The sequence below is a fragment of the Oncorhynchus mykiss genome, chromosome 16, assembly GCF_013265735.2.
Source record: "Oncorhynchus mykiss isolate Arlee chromosome 16, USDA_OmykA_1.1, whole genome shotgun sequence".
In the NCBI taxonomy this organism is placed as follows: domain Eukaryota; kingdom Metazoa; phylum Chordata; class Actinopteri; order Salmoniformes; family Salmonidae; genus Oncorhynchus; species Oncorhynchus mykiss.
In genome coordinates, this window is record NC_048580.1 from 77,119,511 (window position 1) to 77,138,071 (window position 18,561).

Below are 18,561 nucleotides of genomic sequence, written 5' to 3' on the forward strand. Positions count from 1 at the left end.
AAAACGGAACCTTGAGGAACACACAAAATTTACAGTTGATTTGTCAGAGGACAAACCATTCACTTTCCGACAGATATGATCTAAACCAGGCCAGAACTTGTCCGTGTAGACCAATTTGGGTTTCCAATCTCTCCAAAAGAATGTGGTGATCGATGGTATCAAAAGCAGCACTAAGGTCTAGGAGCACGAGGACAGATGCAGAGCCTCAGTCTGATGCCATTAAAACGTAATTTACCACCTTCACAAGTGAAGTCTCAGTGCTATGATGGGGTCTAAAACCAGACTGAATCATTTCGTATACATTGTTTGTCTTCAGGAAGGCAGTGAGTTGCTGCGCAACAGCCTTTTCAAAATTTTTAGAGAGGAATGGAAGATTCGATATAGTCCGATAGTTTTTTATATTTTCTGGGACAAGGTTTGTTTTTTTCAAGAGAGGCTTTATTACTGCCACTTTTAGTGAGTTTGGTACACATCCGGTGGATAGAGCGCCATTTATTATGTCCAACATAGGAGGGCCAAGCACAGGCAGCAGCTCTTTCAGTAGTTTAGTTGGGTCCAGTATGCAGCTTGAAGGTATAGAGGCCATGATTATTTTCATCATCAGATACTCAACTAGTCTAAAGAAGGCCAGTTTATTGCTTCTTTAATCAGTACAACAGTTTTCAGTTGTGCTAACATGATTTCAAAAGGGTTTTGAAATGATCAATTTGCCTTTTAAAATTATTAACCTGGATTAGCCAACACAACGTGCCATTGGAACACAGGAGTGATGGTTGCTGATAATTGGCCTCTGTACGCCTATGTAGATATTCCATAAAAAATCTGCCGTTTATAGCTACTATAGTCATTTACAACATTAACAATGTCTACACTGTATTTGTTATCAATTTGATGTTATTTAATGGACAAAAATGTGCTTTTCTTTCAAAAACAAGGACATTTCTAAGTGACACCAAACTTTTGAACGGTAGTGCATATAGTCAATGATAGGCTTCGAGGAGACTCCTATGGTAGGTACACCTATAGGTCATCTCTTGGCAGTAGTACTGTAGACTGCTTTATCACTGACCTCAACCCAGAGTCTCTCAGAGCGTTCACAGTCAGCCCACTGACACCCCAATCAGATCACAGCAAAATCACAGTCTACTTGAACAGAGCAATACTCAAATCATGAGGCATCAAAGCCAAAGGAACTGAGTATTTTTAAGAAATGCTATAGATGGAAGGAAAGCAGTGTAGAAATCTACCAAAAAGCTATTAGACAACAACAAATTCAATCCCTTCTAGACAACTTCCTGGACAAAATGTTCCACTGCAATAGTGAAGGTGTAAACTTGGCAGTAAACTTAAACAATTTGATCTCTCAGCCTCCCTATCAAATCACAGAAATTGTAACAGAAAACCACAAAAAACTAAAAACAATGACAAATGGTCCCAATACACAAAAGGGAAGACAAATTTGACCCCAATAACTACCGTGGGATATGTGTCAACAGCGACCTTGGGAAAGTCCTCTGCATTATCATTAACAGCAGACTCCTACATTTCCTCAGTGAAAACAATGTACTGAGCAAATGTCAAATTGTCTTTTTACTAAATTACCTTATGACAGACCACATATTCACCCAGCACACCCTAATTGACAAATAAACAAACCAAAACAAAGGCAAAGTATTTTAATGGTTTGTTGATTTCAAAAAAGCTTTCGATTCAATTTGGAATGAGGGTCTGCTACACAAATGGATGGAAAGTGGTGTTGGGGGTAAAACATATGACATTATAAAATCCATGTAAACAAACAACAAGTGTGCATTTAAAATAGGCAAAAAACACACAGGAGGGCGAAGGGCTTGTTTATTTATTTATTTTTTATTTTACCTTTATTTAACCAGGTAGGCAAGTTGAGAACAAGTTCTCATTTACAATTGCGACCTGGCCAAGATAAAGCAAAAGCAGTTCGACAGATACAACAACACAGAGTTACACATGGAGTAAAACAAACATACAGTCAATAATAAAGTATAAACAAGTCTATATACAATGTGAGCAAATGAGGTGAGAAGGGAGGTAAAGGCAAAAAAGGCCTTGGTGGCAAGGTAAATACAATATAGCAAGTAAAACACTGGAATGGTAGTTTTGCAATGGAAGAATGTGCAAAGTAGAAATAAAAATAATGGGGTGCAAAGGAGCAAAATAAATAAATAAATTAAATACAGTTGGGAAAGAGGTAGTTGATAGGGCTAAATTATAGGTGGGCTATGTACAGGTGCAGTAATCTGTGAGCTGCTCTGACAGTTGGTGCTTAAAGCTAGTGAGGGAGATAAGTGTTTCCAGTTTCAGAGATTTTTGTAGTTCGTTCCAGTCATTGGCAGCAGAGAACTGGAAAGAGAGGCGGCCAAAGAAAGAATTGGTTTTGGGGGTGACTAGAGAGATATACCTGCTGGAGCGTGTGCTACAGGTGGGAGATGCTATGGTGACCAGCGAGCTGAGATAAGGGGGGACTTTACCTAGCAGGGTCTTGTAGATGACATGGAGCCAGTGGGTTTGGCGACGAGTATGAAGCGAGGGCCAGCCAACGAGAGCGTACAGGTCGCAATGGTGGGTAGTATATGGGGCTTTGGTGACAAAACGGATTGCACTGTGATAGACTGCATCCAATTTGTTGAGTAGGGTATTGGAGGCTATTTTGTAAATTAAATTAAATTGTGAAGAAGGCAAGGGGGAAGGACGGGTGAGGGAGGGATAAAGAGGAGGAGGGGGGTGAAGAGGGAGAGGAGGGGCCTACAACAACCAATATGACACTAGATGTGTTACCACCAATATGACACTAGATGTGTTACCACCACCAATATAACACTCGATGTGTTAACACCAATATGACACTAGATGTGTTACCACCACCAATATGACACTAGATGTGTTACCACCACCAAAATGACACTAGATGTGTTAACACCAATATGACACTAGATGTGTTCACACCACCAATATGACACTAGATGTGTTACCACCAACAATATGACACTAGATGTGTTACCACCACCAATATGACACTAGATGTGTTACCACCAATATGACACTAGATGTGTTACCACCACCAATATGACACTAGATGTGTTACCACCAACAATATGACACTAGATGTGTTAACACCAATTTGACACTAGATGTGTTAACACCAATATGACACTAGATGTGTTACCACCACCAAAATGACATTAGATGTGTTACCACCACCAATATGACACTAGATGTGTTACCACCAATATGACACTAGATGTGTTAACACCACCAATATGACACTAGATGTGTTACCACCAACAATATGACACTAGATGTGTTACCACCAACAATATGACACTAGATGTGTTAACACCAATTTGACACTAGATGTGTTAACACCAATATGACACTAGATGTGTTAACGCCAATATGACACTAGATGTGTTACCACCACCAATATGACACTAGATGTGTTACCACCACCAATATGACACTAGATGTGTTACCACCAACAATATTACACTAGATGTGTTAACACCAATTTGACACTAGATGTGTTAACACCAATATGACACTAGATGTGTTAACACCACCAACTTGACATTAGATGCTTTGCTACCATTAATATGACGACGCCGAAGAGGATGGCTGACATTTTACATGCTCCTCTACAAGTGTGCTATTCTCTTTTTGCATAATGTTTCTGCCATCATCGCTTATGACCAAAAATAACTTCTGGATGTCAGAACAGTGATTACTCACTTCAACTGCTTTTTCCTTTAACGAGTCTGACTTTCACGCCTGCTCCCGCTCTTCCTGAGCGCCGGGCTCCCATGCATTACATACTCCTGCCACCTTCACCACCTTCTTCCCTCGTCACGCTCATCAGCGATCTTTTGGACTCACCTGGACTCAATCACCTGTTATTTCCTTCCTTCTTTTTCCTTATCTGACTGTCCCCCAGCTCTTTTCCACGCTTCTGCATTAATGTTCTTCATTACTTGTTTGACTCCCCGTACCTGCTTCTCGACTCCAGCGTTGGTCCTTTCACAGACAAGAAGGATATACTGCTTTCCCGGGAACAGGCCCAAATCCTTGTTTATTGCGTGAAGAAAAGACAGAGGGAAAGGGGGCACGGGTAGGGCTGCCTTCTGAGAATCCGTAGGTGAGCGAGTAAACTCCCACTGCCATCCGTTCTTCTTGATAATGTGCAATCGTTGGAAAATAAAATTGATAACCTACGATTAAGGTTATCCTACCAACGGGACATTAAAAACTGTAATATCTTATGTTTCATTTGTGGCTGAACGACGACACAGATAATATAGAACTGGTCGGGTTTTTCCATGCACCGGCAAAACAGAGAAGCTACGTCTGGTAAGACGAGGGGTGGGGATGTGTGTCTATTTGTCAATAACAGCTGGTGCGCGATGTCTAATATTAAAGAAGTTTTGAGGTATTGTTCGCCTGAGGTAGAGTACCTTATGATAAGCTATAGATCATACTATCTGCCAAAGGAGTTTCCATCTATATTATTTCTAGCCGTCTATTTACCACCACAAACTGATGCTGGCACTAAGACCCACTCAACCAGTTATATAAGGCCATTAGCAAACAAGAAAGTGCTCATCCAGAAGCAGCACTCCTAGTGGCCGGGGACGTTAATGCAGGCAATTTTAAATCTGTTTTACCTCATTTCTACCAGCATGTCACATGTGCAATCAGAGGAAAAACTCTAGAACAACTTTACTCCACAAACAGAGATGCATAGAGAGATGACAGAGATGATCCCCTGCCCTCCAATAACAGTTTACAACATAGGTGCACACAGGTCGAGAGAAAAAATGTAGTAATCAAGGTGACAGACAGTGACACATTAAATACCGCCTTGCACACTCTTGCCTGCACCTAGCTGATCTAAGGTGTAATCATTAGTCCAACAGTTGCAAACCAGAGTTTTTATTGGACAAATTGAGGTATGTTTATCCCAGTTTTGTTCCATTTGCTTCAGTTTAAGAAAATGTTTCACTTTCACAGCAGTCATATACAAACAGCATGATCACTATCATAGCAGCCACATACAAACAGCATGATCACTATCATAGCAGCCATATACAAACAGCATGATCACTGTCATAGCAGCCACATACAAACAGCATGATCACTGTCATAGCAGCCACATACAAACAGCATGATCACTATCATAGCAGCCACATACAAACATGATGATCACTGTCATAGCAGCCACATACAAACTGCATGATCACTATCATAGCAGCCACATACAAACAGCATGGTCACTGTCATAGCAGCCACATACAAACAGCATGATCACTATAATAGTAGCCACATACAAACAGCAGGATCACTATCATAGCAGCCACATACAAACAGCATGATCATTGTCATAGCAGCCACATACAAACAGCATGATCACTATCATAGCAGCCATATACAAAAAACATGATCACTATCATAGCAGCCACATACAAACAGCATGATCACTATCATAGCAGTCACATAAAAACAGCATGATCACTTTGCTCGTTGTATAATTCGTTCTCACATCTACATGCTCTCATGTTCTCACCTTTTCTGTTTAGTTGTTGAATTCATTGCACAACACAACAGCAGTCAATGACCAGTTTAAAAAAAAGAATCAAGTCAAACCCTTATACCCTTAAACTATAACCACTAACCGCTAATCGCTACACAGAGCCTACATTGTTGTCACCATACACTACAATACCAAAAATTGTGGACACTTGCTAATCGAACATCTCATTCCAAAATCATGAGCATTAATATGGAGTTGTCCCTCCTTTGCTGCTGTAACTGCCTTCACTCTTTTGGGAAGGCTTTCCACTAGATGTTGGAACATTGCTGCTATAACAGCCTCCACTCATCTGGGAAGGCTTTCCACTAGATGTTGGAACATTGCTGCGGGGACTTGCTTCCATTTAGCCACAAGAGCATTAGTGAGGTCGGGCACTGATGTTGGGTGATTAGACCTGGCTCGCTGTCAGCGTTCCAAATCATCCCAAAGGTGTTCGATGGGATTGAAGTAAGCGCTCTGCCCCCACCACCCCTCTCAAGCCTCTATATACATTGATGCCCCCACTATATACACACACAACCCTCTGATAAAACTAGACAGAAATGGTAAGATAGTATAGTGTTGCTTTCGGCCCTTAATACTATCTCTCCTCTCCTCTCCTCTCCTCTCCTCTCCTCTCCTCTCCTCTCCTCTCTTCTCTTCTCTTCTCTTCTCTTCTCTTCTCTTCTCTTCTCCTCTCCTCTCCTTTCCTCTGAAGAGTAAACCAGTTGTATCTGTTCATCAGTCAGTCCCTCTAACAGCAGGCCAATCAAACAGCCATCAGTGGATCAATAGCTATCCGCTGTCTGGAACCCTGGAACCTAGAGAGACTCCACAAAGCATTTCAGACGCTATCAGCAGCTAGCTGAGACAGACCACCAGGGAGAGGAGATAATGCTTTTAATACTCAACACAGAGCAATAGAGAGGATGCGTATCATAGCATCACATTACTATAGCACTTAGAGAGGGGGGAGAGAGAAAGAGAGAGGAAATGGAGAGAGATAAACAGAGATGGATAATTCACACTACCGGTCCAAAGTTTTAGAACACCCACTCAAGGTTTTTTCTTTATTTTGACTATTTTCTAAATTGTAGAATAATAGTGAAGACATCAACTATGACATAACACATATGGAATCATGTAGTGAACAAATCAAAATATATTTTAGAATTGAGATTCTTTCAAATTAACCATCCTTTGCCTTGAATCCCGCATTGCACTGTTAAAGGCTTCTGGGTGTAGTGGGTGGAGGAGTCAGGCGCAGAGAGCAGGTTTAGTTCCGAACGTGGATCTTTATTCCAAAGACAGTGAAAACGGACATGCCAAACACAAGGGCGCATGAAATAACCAGTCCAAACAAACAGGACTGAACTGTCCGGAAAAATAGAATCCACAAATAATCCAACACCATGAACAGAAAACAAGCCCGCACAATAGCCGACGGGCCTAGTGCCCTTAAATAGCCCACAAACAAAACTAAACTCAAAACAGGTGTAACCAATCAGACCAAACTAACAAAAACAAAAAAGGGAATGGATGGCAGCTAGTAGGCCGGCTACGACGACCACCGAGCACTGCCCAAACAGGAAGAGGCACCATCTTCGGCGGGATTCGTGACAATGTAAACACACACGGCATTCTCTCAACCAGCTTTCATGAGGTAGTCACCTGGAATGCATTTCATTCAACATGTGTGCCTGGTTAAAGGTTAATTTGTGGAATTTCTTTCCTTCTTAATGCGTTTGAGCCAATCAGTTGTGTTGTGACAAGGTAGGGGTGGTATACAGAAGATATACCTATTTGGTAAGTCGATATTATGGCATGAACAGCTCAAATAAGCAAAGACAAATGACAGCCCATCAATACTTTAACTGAAGGATCGTACCATTTTTTTCAATTTTCGCCTAAAATGACATACCAAGATCTAACTGCCTGTAGCTCAGGACCTGAGACAAGGATAGTCATATTATTGATACAATTTGAAAGGAAACACTTTAAAGTTTTTGGAAATGTTAAATTAATGAAGGAGAATATTATTTTTTACATTTTTTATTTAACCTTTATTTAACCAGGTAGGCTAGCTGAGAACAAGTTCTCATTTACAACTGCGACCTGGCCAAGATAAAGCATAGCAGTGTGAACAGACAACACAGAGTTACACATGGAGTAAACAATAAACAAGTCAATAACACAGTAGAAAAAAAAGTCTATATACATTGTGTGCAAAAGGCATGAGGAGGTAGGCAAATAATTACAATTTAGCAGATTAACACTGGAGTGATTAATGATCAGATGGTCATGTGCAGGTAGAGAAACTGGTGTGCAAAAGAGCAGAAAAATAAATAAATAAAAACAGTATGGGATGAGTTAGGTAAATTGGGTGGGCTATTTACCGATGGACTATGTACAGCTGCAGCGATCGGTTAGCTGCTCAGATAGCAGATGTTTAAAGTTGGTGAGGGAGATAAAAGTGTCCAACTTCAACGATTTTTGCAATTCGTTCCAGTCACAGGCAGCAGAGAACTGGAAGGAAAGGCGGCCAAATTAGGTGTTGGCTTTAGGGATGATCAGTGAGATACACCTGCTGGAGCGCGTGCTACGGGTGGGTGTTGCCATCGTGACCAGTGAACTGAGATAAGGCGGAGCTTTACCTAGCATGGACTTGTAGATGACCTGGAGCCAGTGGGTCTGGCGAGGAATATGTAACGAGGGCCAGCCGACTAGAGCATACAGGTCGCAGTGGTGGGTGGTATAAGGTGCTTTAGTAACAAAACGGATGGCACTGTGATAAACTGCATCCAGTTTGCTGAGTAGAGTGTTGGAAGCTATTTTGTAGATGACATCGCCGAAGTCGAGGATCGGAAGGATAGTCAGTTTTACTAGGGAAAGTTTGGCGGCGTGAGTGAAGAAGGCTTTGTTGTGAAATAGAAAGCCGATTCTAGATTTGATTTTGGATTGGAGATGTTTGATATGAGTCTGGAAGGAGAGTTTGCAGTCTAGCCAGACACCTAGGTACTTATAGATGTCCACATATTCTAGGTCGGAACCATCCAGGGTGGTGATGCTAGTTGGGGGTGCGGGTGCAGGAAGCGAACGGTTGAAAAGCATGCATTTGATTTTACTAGTGTTTAAGAGCAGTTGGAGGCCACGGAAGGAGTGTTGTATGGCATTGAAGCTCGTTTGGAGGTTAGATAGCACAGTGTCCAAGGACGGGCCGGAAGCATACAGAATGGTGTCGTCTGCGTAGAGGTGGATCAGGGAATCGCCCGCAGCAAGAGCAACATCATTGATATATACAGAGAAAAGAGTCGGCCCGAGAATTGAACCCTGTGGCACCCCCATAGAGACTGCCAGAGGACCGGACAACATGCCCTCCGATTTGACACACTGAACTCTGTCTGCAAAGTAGTTGGTGAACCAGGCAAGGCAGTCATTAGAAAAACCGAGGCTACTGAGTCTGCCGATAAGAATATGGTGATTGACAGAGTCGAAAGCTTTGGCCAGGTCGATGAAGACGGCTGCACAGTACTGTCTTTTATCGATGGCGGTTATGATATCGTTTAGTACCTTGAGCGTGGCTGAGGTGCACCCGTGACCGGCTCGGAAACCAGATTGCACAGCGGAGAAGGTACGGTGGGATTCGAGATGGTCAGTGATCTGTTTCTTGGCTTGGCTTTCGAAGACCTTAGATACGCAGGGCAGGATGGATATAGGTCTGTAACAGTTTGGGTCCAGGGTGTCTCCCCCTTTGAAGAGGGGGATGACCGCGGCAGCTTTCCAGTCCTTGGGGATCTCAGACGATATGAAAGAGAGGTTGAACAGGCCGGTTAATAGGGTTTGCGACAATGGCGGCGGATAGTTTCAGAAATAGAGGGTCCAGATTGTCAAGCCCAGCTGATTTGTACAGGTCCAGGTTTTGCAGCACTTTCAGAACATCTGCTATCTGGATTTGGGTAAAGGAGAAGCTGGGGAGGCTTGGGCGAGTAGCTGCGGGGGGACGGAGCTGTTGGCCGAGGTTGGAGTAGCCAGGAGGAAGGCATGGCCAGCCGTTGAGAAATGCTTGTTGAAGTTTTCGATTATCATGGATTTATCGGTGGTGACCGTGTTACCTAGCCTCAGTGCAATGGGCAGCTGGGAGGAGGTGCTCTTGTTCTCCACGGACTTTACAGTGTCCCAGAACTTTTTGGAGTTAGAGGTACAGGATGCAAATTTCTGCTTGAAAAAGCTTGCCTTTGCTTTCCTGACTGACTGCGTGTATTGGCTTCTGACTTCCCTGAACAGTTGCTTATCACGGGGACTATTCGATGCTATTGCAGTCCGCCATATTGTCCAGTACTACAGTTTATATCATATTGTCCAGTATTACAGTTTATATCATATTGTCCAGAGTTATATCATATTGTCCAGTATTACAATTTATATATTATATTGTCCAGTATTACAGTGTATATTATATTGTCCAGTACTACAGTTTATATCATATTGTCCAGTATTACAGTTTATATCACATTGTCCAGTATTACAGTTTATATTATATTGTCCAGTACTACAGTTTATATCATATTGTCCAGTACTACAGTTTATATTATATTGTCCAGTATTACAGTTTATATCATATTGTCCAGTACTACAGTTTATATCATATTGTCCAGTACTACAGTTTATATCATATTGTCCAGTATTACAGTTTATATTATATTGTCCAGTATTACAGTTTATATCATATTGTCCAGTATTACAGTTTATATCAGTTAAACAGACAAAATACACCAAGGACAGGATCCAAAACATTCAGTGTGGATACAAAACAACTACACTTGACTTATAAATGAATCTCGGTTACAATGCAGCTGTGACTCTGTCTTGACCTTGAACCTCGGAAGTGGCTTCACACAGCGTGATGACATCAGACATATGGATGCTAACCAAATGGCATCCCATTCCCTATATAGTGCACTACGTTGGCAATAAAAGCTCGCCACTGGGTAAGCAGACATACTTCAGAGATCTTGTTGCTTTTTGTCATTAACTTTGGGCATGGCAAATATGGCAGCTATCTCGCTTTCTTACCAAATAATAAATAATTGTTGCGATCACAGATTGTTTGATGGTAAGATAAACTTCATGGATGGAAGAGTGCATAGCAACACTAAAATCAAACATGTAGGTAGCTAATGTCACCAAACAAGCTTGTTGAAATCTTTGCTTATTTGTTGAACTTAAACAAGTGCATCCAGTGATTAACTGTGCTGGTTAGAATGCTAATGTTGATGTCACATAGAGCTGATGGTGTTAGCTAGCAATTAGCCAATAGGCTTACAGTAAACAGAGCTGACTTTGTGTAGCGTTAGCATCTGACAAACTAATTGCTAGAGGTTAGCTGCTAGAGGTTAGCTGCATAAGAATAAAAACACAAGCCGGACACTAGTTGATAGCCCAACAGTAGTTGATAGCCCAACAGTAGTTGATAGCCCAACAGTAGCTGATAGCCCAACAGTAGTTGATAGCCCAACAGTAGTTGATAGCCCAACAGTAGTTGATAGCCCAACAGTAGCTGATAGCCAAACAGTAGTTGATAGCCCAACACTAGTTGATAGCCCAACACTAGTTGATAGCCCAACAGTAGTTGATAGCCCAACAGTAGTTGATAGCCCAACACTAGTTGATAGCCCAACACTAGTTGATAGCCCAACAGTAGTTGATAGCCCAACACTAGTTGATAGCCCAACACTAGTTGATAGCCCAACACTAGTTGATAGCCCAACAGTAGTTGATAGCCCAACACTAGTTGATAGCCCAACACTAGTTGATAGCCCAACAGTAGTTGATAGCCCAACACTAGTTGATAGCCCAACACTAGTTGATAGCCAAACACTAGTTGATAGCCCAACACTAGTTGATAGCCCAACACTAGTTGATAGCCCAACACTAGTTGATAGCCCAACAGTAGTTGATAGCCCAACACTAGTTGATAGCCCAACACTAGTTGATAGCCCAACACTAGTTGATAGCCCAACAGTAGTTGATAGCCCAACAGTAGTTGATAGCCCAACACTAGTTGATAGCCCAACAGTAGTTGATAGCCCAACAGTAGTTGATAGCCCAACAGTAGTTGATAGCCAAACACTAGTTGATAGCCCAACACTAGTTGATAGCCCAACAGTAGTTGATAGCCCAACACTAGTTGATAGCCCAACACTAGTTGATAGCCCAACAGATAACAATTGACCAGCAAAGAAACCAACACATGTGTGCTGTTATATCATTTTCCATGAGCCTATCAGGTGTCAGTGTCTGTTAGCCTATCAGCAGTTTTTATTCCTCACCATAGACCAGAGTTGACAACAAAAAACACCAAGCAGAGATGATTGAGACACAGCCTCTCTGGGGCAGCCATCACTATCATTAGGCAGTGGGACAGCCATCACTATCACTGGAAGTGGGACAGCCATCACTATCATTAGGCAGTGGGACAGCCACCATTATCACTGGGCAGTGGGGCAGCCATCACTATCATTAGGCAGTGGGACAGCCATCACTATCACTGGGCAGTGGGGCAGCTATCACTATCACTGGGCAGTGGGACAGCTACCACTATCACCTGGCAGTGGGACAGATACCACTATCACCTGGCAGTGGGGCAGATACCACTATCACTTGGCAGTGGGACAGATATCACTATCACTGGGCAGTGGGGCAGCTATCACTATCTCTTGGCAGTGGGACAGATACCACTATCACCTGGCAGTCGTTGCAGATATCACTATCTCTTGGCAGTGGGGCAGCTATCACTATCTCTTGGCAGTGGGACAGATACCACTATCACCTGGCAGTGGGGCAGATATCACTATCTCTTGGCAGTGGGGCAGCTATCACTATCACTGGGCAGTGGGGCAGCTATCACTATCACTGGGCAGTGGGACAGATATCACTAGCACCTGGCAGTGGGGCAGATATCACTATCGCCTGGCAATGGGGCAGCTATCACTGGGCAGTGGGGCAGCTATCACTATCTCTTGGCAATGGGACAGATACCACTATGACGTGGCAGTGGGGCAGCTATTTTTTTATTTATTTATTTTTTTTACCTTTATTTAACCAGGCAGGTCAGTTAAGAACAACTTCTTATTATCAATGACGGCCTAGGAACAGTGGGTTAACTGCCTGTTCAGGGGCAGAACGACAGATTTGTACCTTGTCAGCTCGGGGGTTTGAACTTGCAACCTTCCGGTTACTAGTCCAACACTCTAACCACTAGGCTACCCTGCCGATAGCTATCACTATCCCTGGGCAGTGGGGCAGATATCACTATCTCTTGGCAGTGGGGCAGCTATCACTATCCCTGGGCAGTGGGGCAGCTATCACTATCACTTGACAGTGGGGCATATATAACCATCACCTGGCAGTGGGACATATATAACCAGCACCTGGCAGTGGGACAGATATCACTACCACTTGTCAGTGGGGCAGATATAACCAGCACCTGGCAGTGGGACAGATATCACAATCACTTGGCAGTGGGGCAGATATAACCAGCACCTGGCAGTGGGACAGATATCACAGTCACTTGGCAGTGGGGCAGATATAACCAGCACCTGGCAGTGGGGCAGCTATCACTAACACTTTGCAGTGGGGCAGATAGCACTATCACTGGGCAGTGGGGCAGCTATCACTATCACTGGGCATTGGGGCAGCTATCACTATCACTGGACAGTGGGACAGATATCACTATCACTTGGCAGTGGGGCAGATATCACTATCACTGGGCAGTGTGGACAGATATCACAATCGCTTGGTAGTGGGGCAGATATCACTACCGCTTGGCAGTGGGACAGATACCACTATCACTGGGCAGTGGGGCAGATATCACTACCGCTTGCCAGTGGGACAGATACCACTATCACTGGGCAGTGGGGTGGAACAGAACAGTACTCTGTTAGAGTGGGATAGGTAAAAGAGAGAGAGGGTAGGGAGAGAGAGGAGAGATAGGGAGAGGAGAGAGAAGGAAAAACACTTCAGGGAGTAGATGGGGTGTACGTTTGCGTGAGAAACATAGGCAGTAGAAGTAACCCCAGGAGTAGTAATCCCAGTAGTAGTAACCCCAGTAGTAGTAGTAACCCCAGTAGTAGTAATCCCAGTAGTAGTAGGCCTAGTAGTAGTAGTAACCCCAGTAGTAGTAATCCCAGTAGTAGTAGTAACCCTAGTAGTAGTAATCCCAGTGGTAGTAGTAATCCCAGTGGTAGTAGTAACCCCAGTAGTAGTAATCCCAGTGGTAGTAACCCCAGTAGTAGTAGTAACCACAGTAGTAGTAGTAACCCCAGTAGTAGTAGTAACCCCAGTAGTAGTAATCCCAGTAGTAGTAGTAATCCCAGTAGTAGTAGTAATCCCAGTAGTAGTAATCCCAGTAGTAGTAGTAACCCCAGTAGTAGTAATCCCAGTAGTAGTAATCCCAGTAGTAGTAACCCCAGTAGTAGTAATCCCAGTAGTAGTAACCCCAGTAGTAGTAATCCCAGTAGTAGTAATCCCAGTAGTAGTAGTAATCCCAGTAGTAGTAATCCCAGGAGTAGTAATCCCAGCAGTAGTAACCCCAGAAATAGTAATCCCAGTAGTAGTAATCCCAGTAGTAGTAATCCCAGTAGTAGTAACCCCAATAGTAGTAACCCCAGTAGTAGTAATCCCAGTAGTAGTAACCCCAGTAGTAGTAATCCCAGTAGTAGTAATGCCAGCAGTATTAACCCCAGTAGTAGTAATCCCAGTAGTAGTAATCCCAGTAGTAGTAATCCCAGTAGTAGTAATGCCAGCAGTATTAACCCCAGTAGTAGTAACCCCAGTAGTAGTAACCCCAGTAGTAGTAATCCCAGTAGTAGTAATCCCAGTAGTAGTAATGCCAGCAGTAGTAACCCCAGTAGTAGTAATCCCAGTAGTAGTAATCCCAGTAGTAGTAGTAACCCCAGTAGTAGTAATCCCAGTAGTAGTAACCCAGTAGTAGTAACCCCAGTAGTAGTAATCCCAGTAGTAGTAATCCCAGTAGTAGTAACCCCAGTAGTAGTAACCCCAGTAGTAGTAGTAATCCCAGTAGTAGTAGTAGTAGTAATCCCAGTAGTAGTAGTAACCCCAGTAGTAGTAATCCCAGTAGTAGTAATCCCAGTAGTAGTAATCCCAGTAGTAGTAACCCCAGTAGTAGTAATCCCAGTAGTAGTAATCCCAGTAGTAGTAATCCCAGTAGTAGTAGTAACCCAAGTAGTAGTAATCCCAGTAGTAGTAATCCCAGTAGTAGTAACCCCAGGAGTAGTAGCCCCAGTAGTAGTAACCCCAGTAGTAGTAACCCCATTAGTAGTAATCCTAGTAGTAGTAATCCCAGTAGTAGTAGTAATCCCAGTAGTAGTAGTAATCCCAGTAGTAGTAGTACTCCCAGTAGTAGTATCCCCAGTAGTAGTAACCCCAGTAGTCGTAGTAATCCCAGTAGTAGTAGTAATCCCAGTAGTAGTAGTAACCCAAGTAGTAGTAATCCCAGTAGTAGTAATCCCAGTAGTAGTAACCCCAGGAGTAGTAGCCCCAGTAGTAGTAACCCCAGTAGTAGTAACCCCATTAGTAGTAATCCCAGTAGTAGTAGTAATCCCAGTAGTAATAGTAATCCCAGTAGTAGTAACCCCAGTAGTAGTAATCCCAGTAGTAGTAGTAACCCCAGTAGTAGTAATCCCAGTAGTAGTAGTAATCCCAGTAGTAGTAACCCCAGTAGTAGTAACCCCAGTAGTAGTAGTAACCCCAGTAGTAGTAACCCCAGTAGTAGTAACCCCAGTAGTAGTAATCCCAGTAGTAGTAACCCCAGTAGTAGTAACCCCAGTAGTAGTAGTAATCCCAGTAGTAACCCCAGTAGTAGTAACCCCAGTAGTAGTAATCCCAGTAGTAGTAACCCCAGTAGTAGTAACCCCAGTAGTAGTAACCCCAGTAGTAGTAATCCCAGTAGTAGTAATCCCAGTAGTAGTAATCCCAGTAGTAGTAACCCCAGTAGTAGTAACCCCAGTAGTAGTAATCCCAGTAGTAGTAACCCCAGTAGTAGTAATCCCAGTAGTAGTAATCCCAGTAGTAGTAATCCCAGTAGTAGTAACCCCAGTAGTAGTAACCCCAGTAGTAGTAATCCCAGTAGTAGTAACCCCAATAGTAGTAATCCCAGTAGTAGTAACCCCATTAGTAGTAGTAATCCCAGTAGTAGTAACCCCAGTAGTAGTAACCCCAGTAGTAGTAATCCCAGTAGTAGTAACCCCGGTAGTAGTAATCCCAGTAGTAGTAACCCCATTAGTAGTAGTAATCCCAGTAGTAGTAACCCCAGTAGTAGTAACCCCAGTAGTAGTAACCCCAGTAGTAGTAACCCCAGTAGTAGTAACCCCAGTAGTAGTAATCCCAGTAGTAGTAACCCCAGTAGTAGTAACCCCGTAGACAGACATTTGAATATTTTGTTCTTCAGCTTGGGTGTCTCTCCCTCCCAGAACGGATGAGTTCTGGACCCAACCTGAGCCAAAATCACACATTCAGACCTGCACAGCAGGGATAAATAAATACATACTGAAATAAGTACCAATAGAATGTACACAAACAAATAAATCAAATGGAAATAAATCAAATGGATTCCGTTGTGAGACAGAAACCCCCCCAACCAGAGAAAGGGAGATGACAGGGGACAAATGAACACATTGATGAAATCCCTCTTACATTCTTTTGAGGTGAAATAACTTTCACATAGTAGAGTTGTAGCTGAGTTGCAGAGGGTATGGGGTGGGAGAGAGTTTCAGGGGGTATGGGGTGGGAGAGAGTTTCAGGGGGTATGGGGTGGGAGAGAGAGAGTTTCAGGGGGTATGGGGTGGGAGAGAGTTTCAGGGGGTATGGGGTGGGAGAGAGGTTCAGTGGTATGGGGTGGGAGAGAGGTTCAGGGGGTATGGGGTGGGAGAGAGGTTCAGGGGGTATTGGGTGGGAGAGAGGTTCAGGGGGTATGGGGTGGGAGAGAGGTTCAGGGGGTATGGGGTGGGAGAGAGTTTCAGGGGGTATGGGGTGAGAGAGAGGTTCAGGGGGTATGGGGTGAGAGAGAGTTTCAGGGGGTATGGGGTGGGAGAGAGGTTCAGGGGGTATGGGGTGGGAGAGAGTTTCAGGGGTATGGGGTGGGAGAGAGGTTCAGGGGGTATGGGGAGGGACAGAGTTTCAGGGGGTAAGGTGTGGGAGAGAGGTTCAGGGGTTATGGGGTGGGAGAGAGGTTCAGGGGGTATGGGGTGGGAGAGAGGTTCAGGGGGTATGGGGTGGGAGAGAGGTTCAGGGGGTATGGGGTGAGAGAGAGATTCAGGGGGTATGGGGTGGGAGAGATGTTCAGGGGGTATGGGGTGGGAGAGAGTTTCAGGGGGTATGGGGTGGGAGAGAGGTTCAGGGGGTATGGGGTGGGAGAGAGTTTCAGGGGGTATGGGGTGGGAGAGAGGTTCGGGGGGTATGGGGTGGGAGAGAGGTTCAGGGGGTATGGGGTGGGAGAGAGGTTCAGGGGGTATGGGGTGAGAGAGAGGTTCAGGGGGTATGGGGTGGGAGAGAGTTTCAGGGGGTATGGGGTGGGAGAGAGGTTCAGGGGGTATGGGGTGGGAGAGAGTTTCAGGTGGTATGGGGTGGGAGAGAGTTTCAGGGGGTATGGGGTGGGAGAGAGTTTCAGGGGGTATGGGGTGGGAGAGAGGTTCAGGGGTATGGGGTGGGAGAGAGTTTCAGGAGGTATGGGGTGGGAGAGAGTATCAGGGGGTATGAGGTGGGAGAGAGTTTCAGGGGGTATGGGGTGGGAGAGAGGTTCAGGGGGTATGGGGTGGGAGAGAGTTTCAGGGGGTATGGGGTGGGAGAGAGTTTCAGGTGGTATGGGGTGGGAGAGAGGTTCAGGGGATATGGGGTGGGAGAGAGTTTCAGGGGGTATGGGGTGGGAGAGAGGTTCAGGGGGTATGGGGTGGGAGAGAGGTTCAGGAGGTATGGGGTGGGAGAGAGTTTCAGGTGGTATGGGGTGGGAGAGAGTTTCAGGGGGTATGGGGTGGGAGAGAGTTTCAGGGGGTATGGGGTGGGAGAGAGGTTCAGGGGATATGGGGTGGGAGAGAGTTTCAGGGGGTATGGGGTGGGAGAGAGGTTCAGGGGGTATGAGGTGGGAGAGAGGTTCAGGAGGTATGGGGTGGGAGAGAGTTTCAGGAGGTATGGGGTGGGAGAGAGTTTCAGGGGGTATGGGGTGGGAGAGAGTTTCAGGGGGTATGGGGTGGGAGAGAGGTTCAGGGGGTATGGGGTGGGAGAGAGTTTCAGGGGGTATGGGGTGGGAGAGAGGTTCAGGGGGTATGGGGTGGGAGAGAGTTTCAGGGGGTATGGGGTGGGAGAGAGGTTCAGGGGGTATGGGGTGGGAGAGAGGTTCAGGAGGTATGGGGTGGGAGAGAGTTTCAGGTGGTATGGGGTGGGAGAGAGTTTCAGGGGGTATGGGGTGGGAGAGAGTTTCAGGAGGTATGGGGTGGGAGAGAGTATCAGGGGGTATGAGGTGGGAGAGAGTTTCAGGGGGTATGGGGTGGGAGAGAGGTTCAGGGGGTATGGGGTGGGAGAGAGTTTCAGGGGGTATGGGGTGGGAGAGAGTTTCAGGTGGTATGGGGTGGGAGAGAGGTTCAGGGGATATGGGGTGGGAGAGAGTTTCAGGGGGTATGGGGTGGGAGAGAGGTTCAGGGGGTATGGGGTGGGAGAGAGGTTCAGGAGGTATGGGGTGGGAGAGAGTTTCAGGAGGTATGGGGTGGGAGAGAGTTTCAGGGGGTATGGGGTGGGAGAGAGTTTCAGGGGGTATGGGGTGGGAGAGAGGTTCAGGGGGTATGGGGTGGGAGAGAGTTTCAGGGGGTATGGGGTGGGAGAGAGTTTCAGGGGGTATGGGGTGGGAGAGAGTTTCAGGGGGTATGGGGTGGGAGAGAGGTTCAGGGGGTATG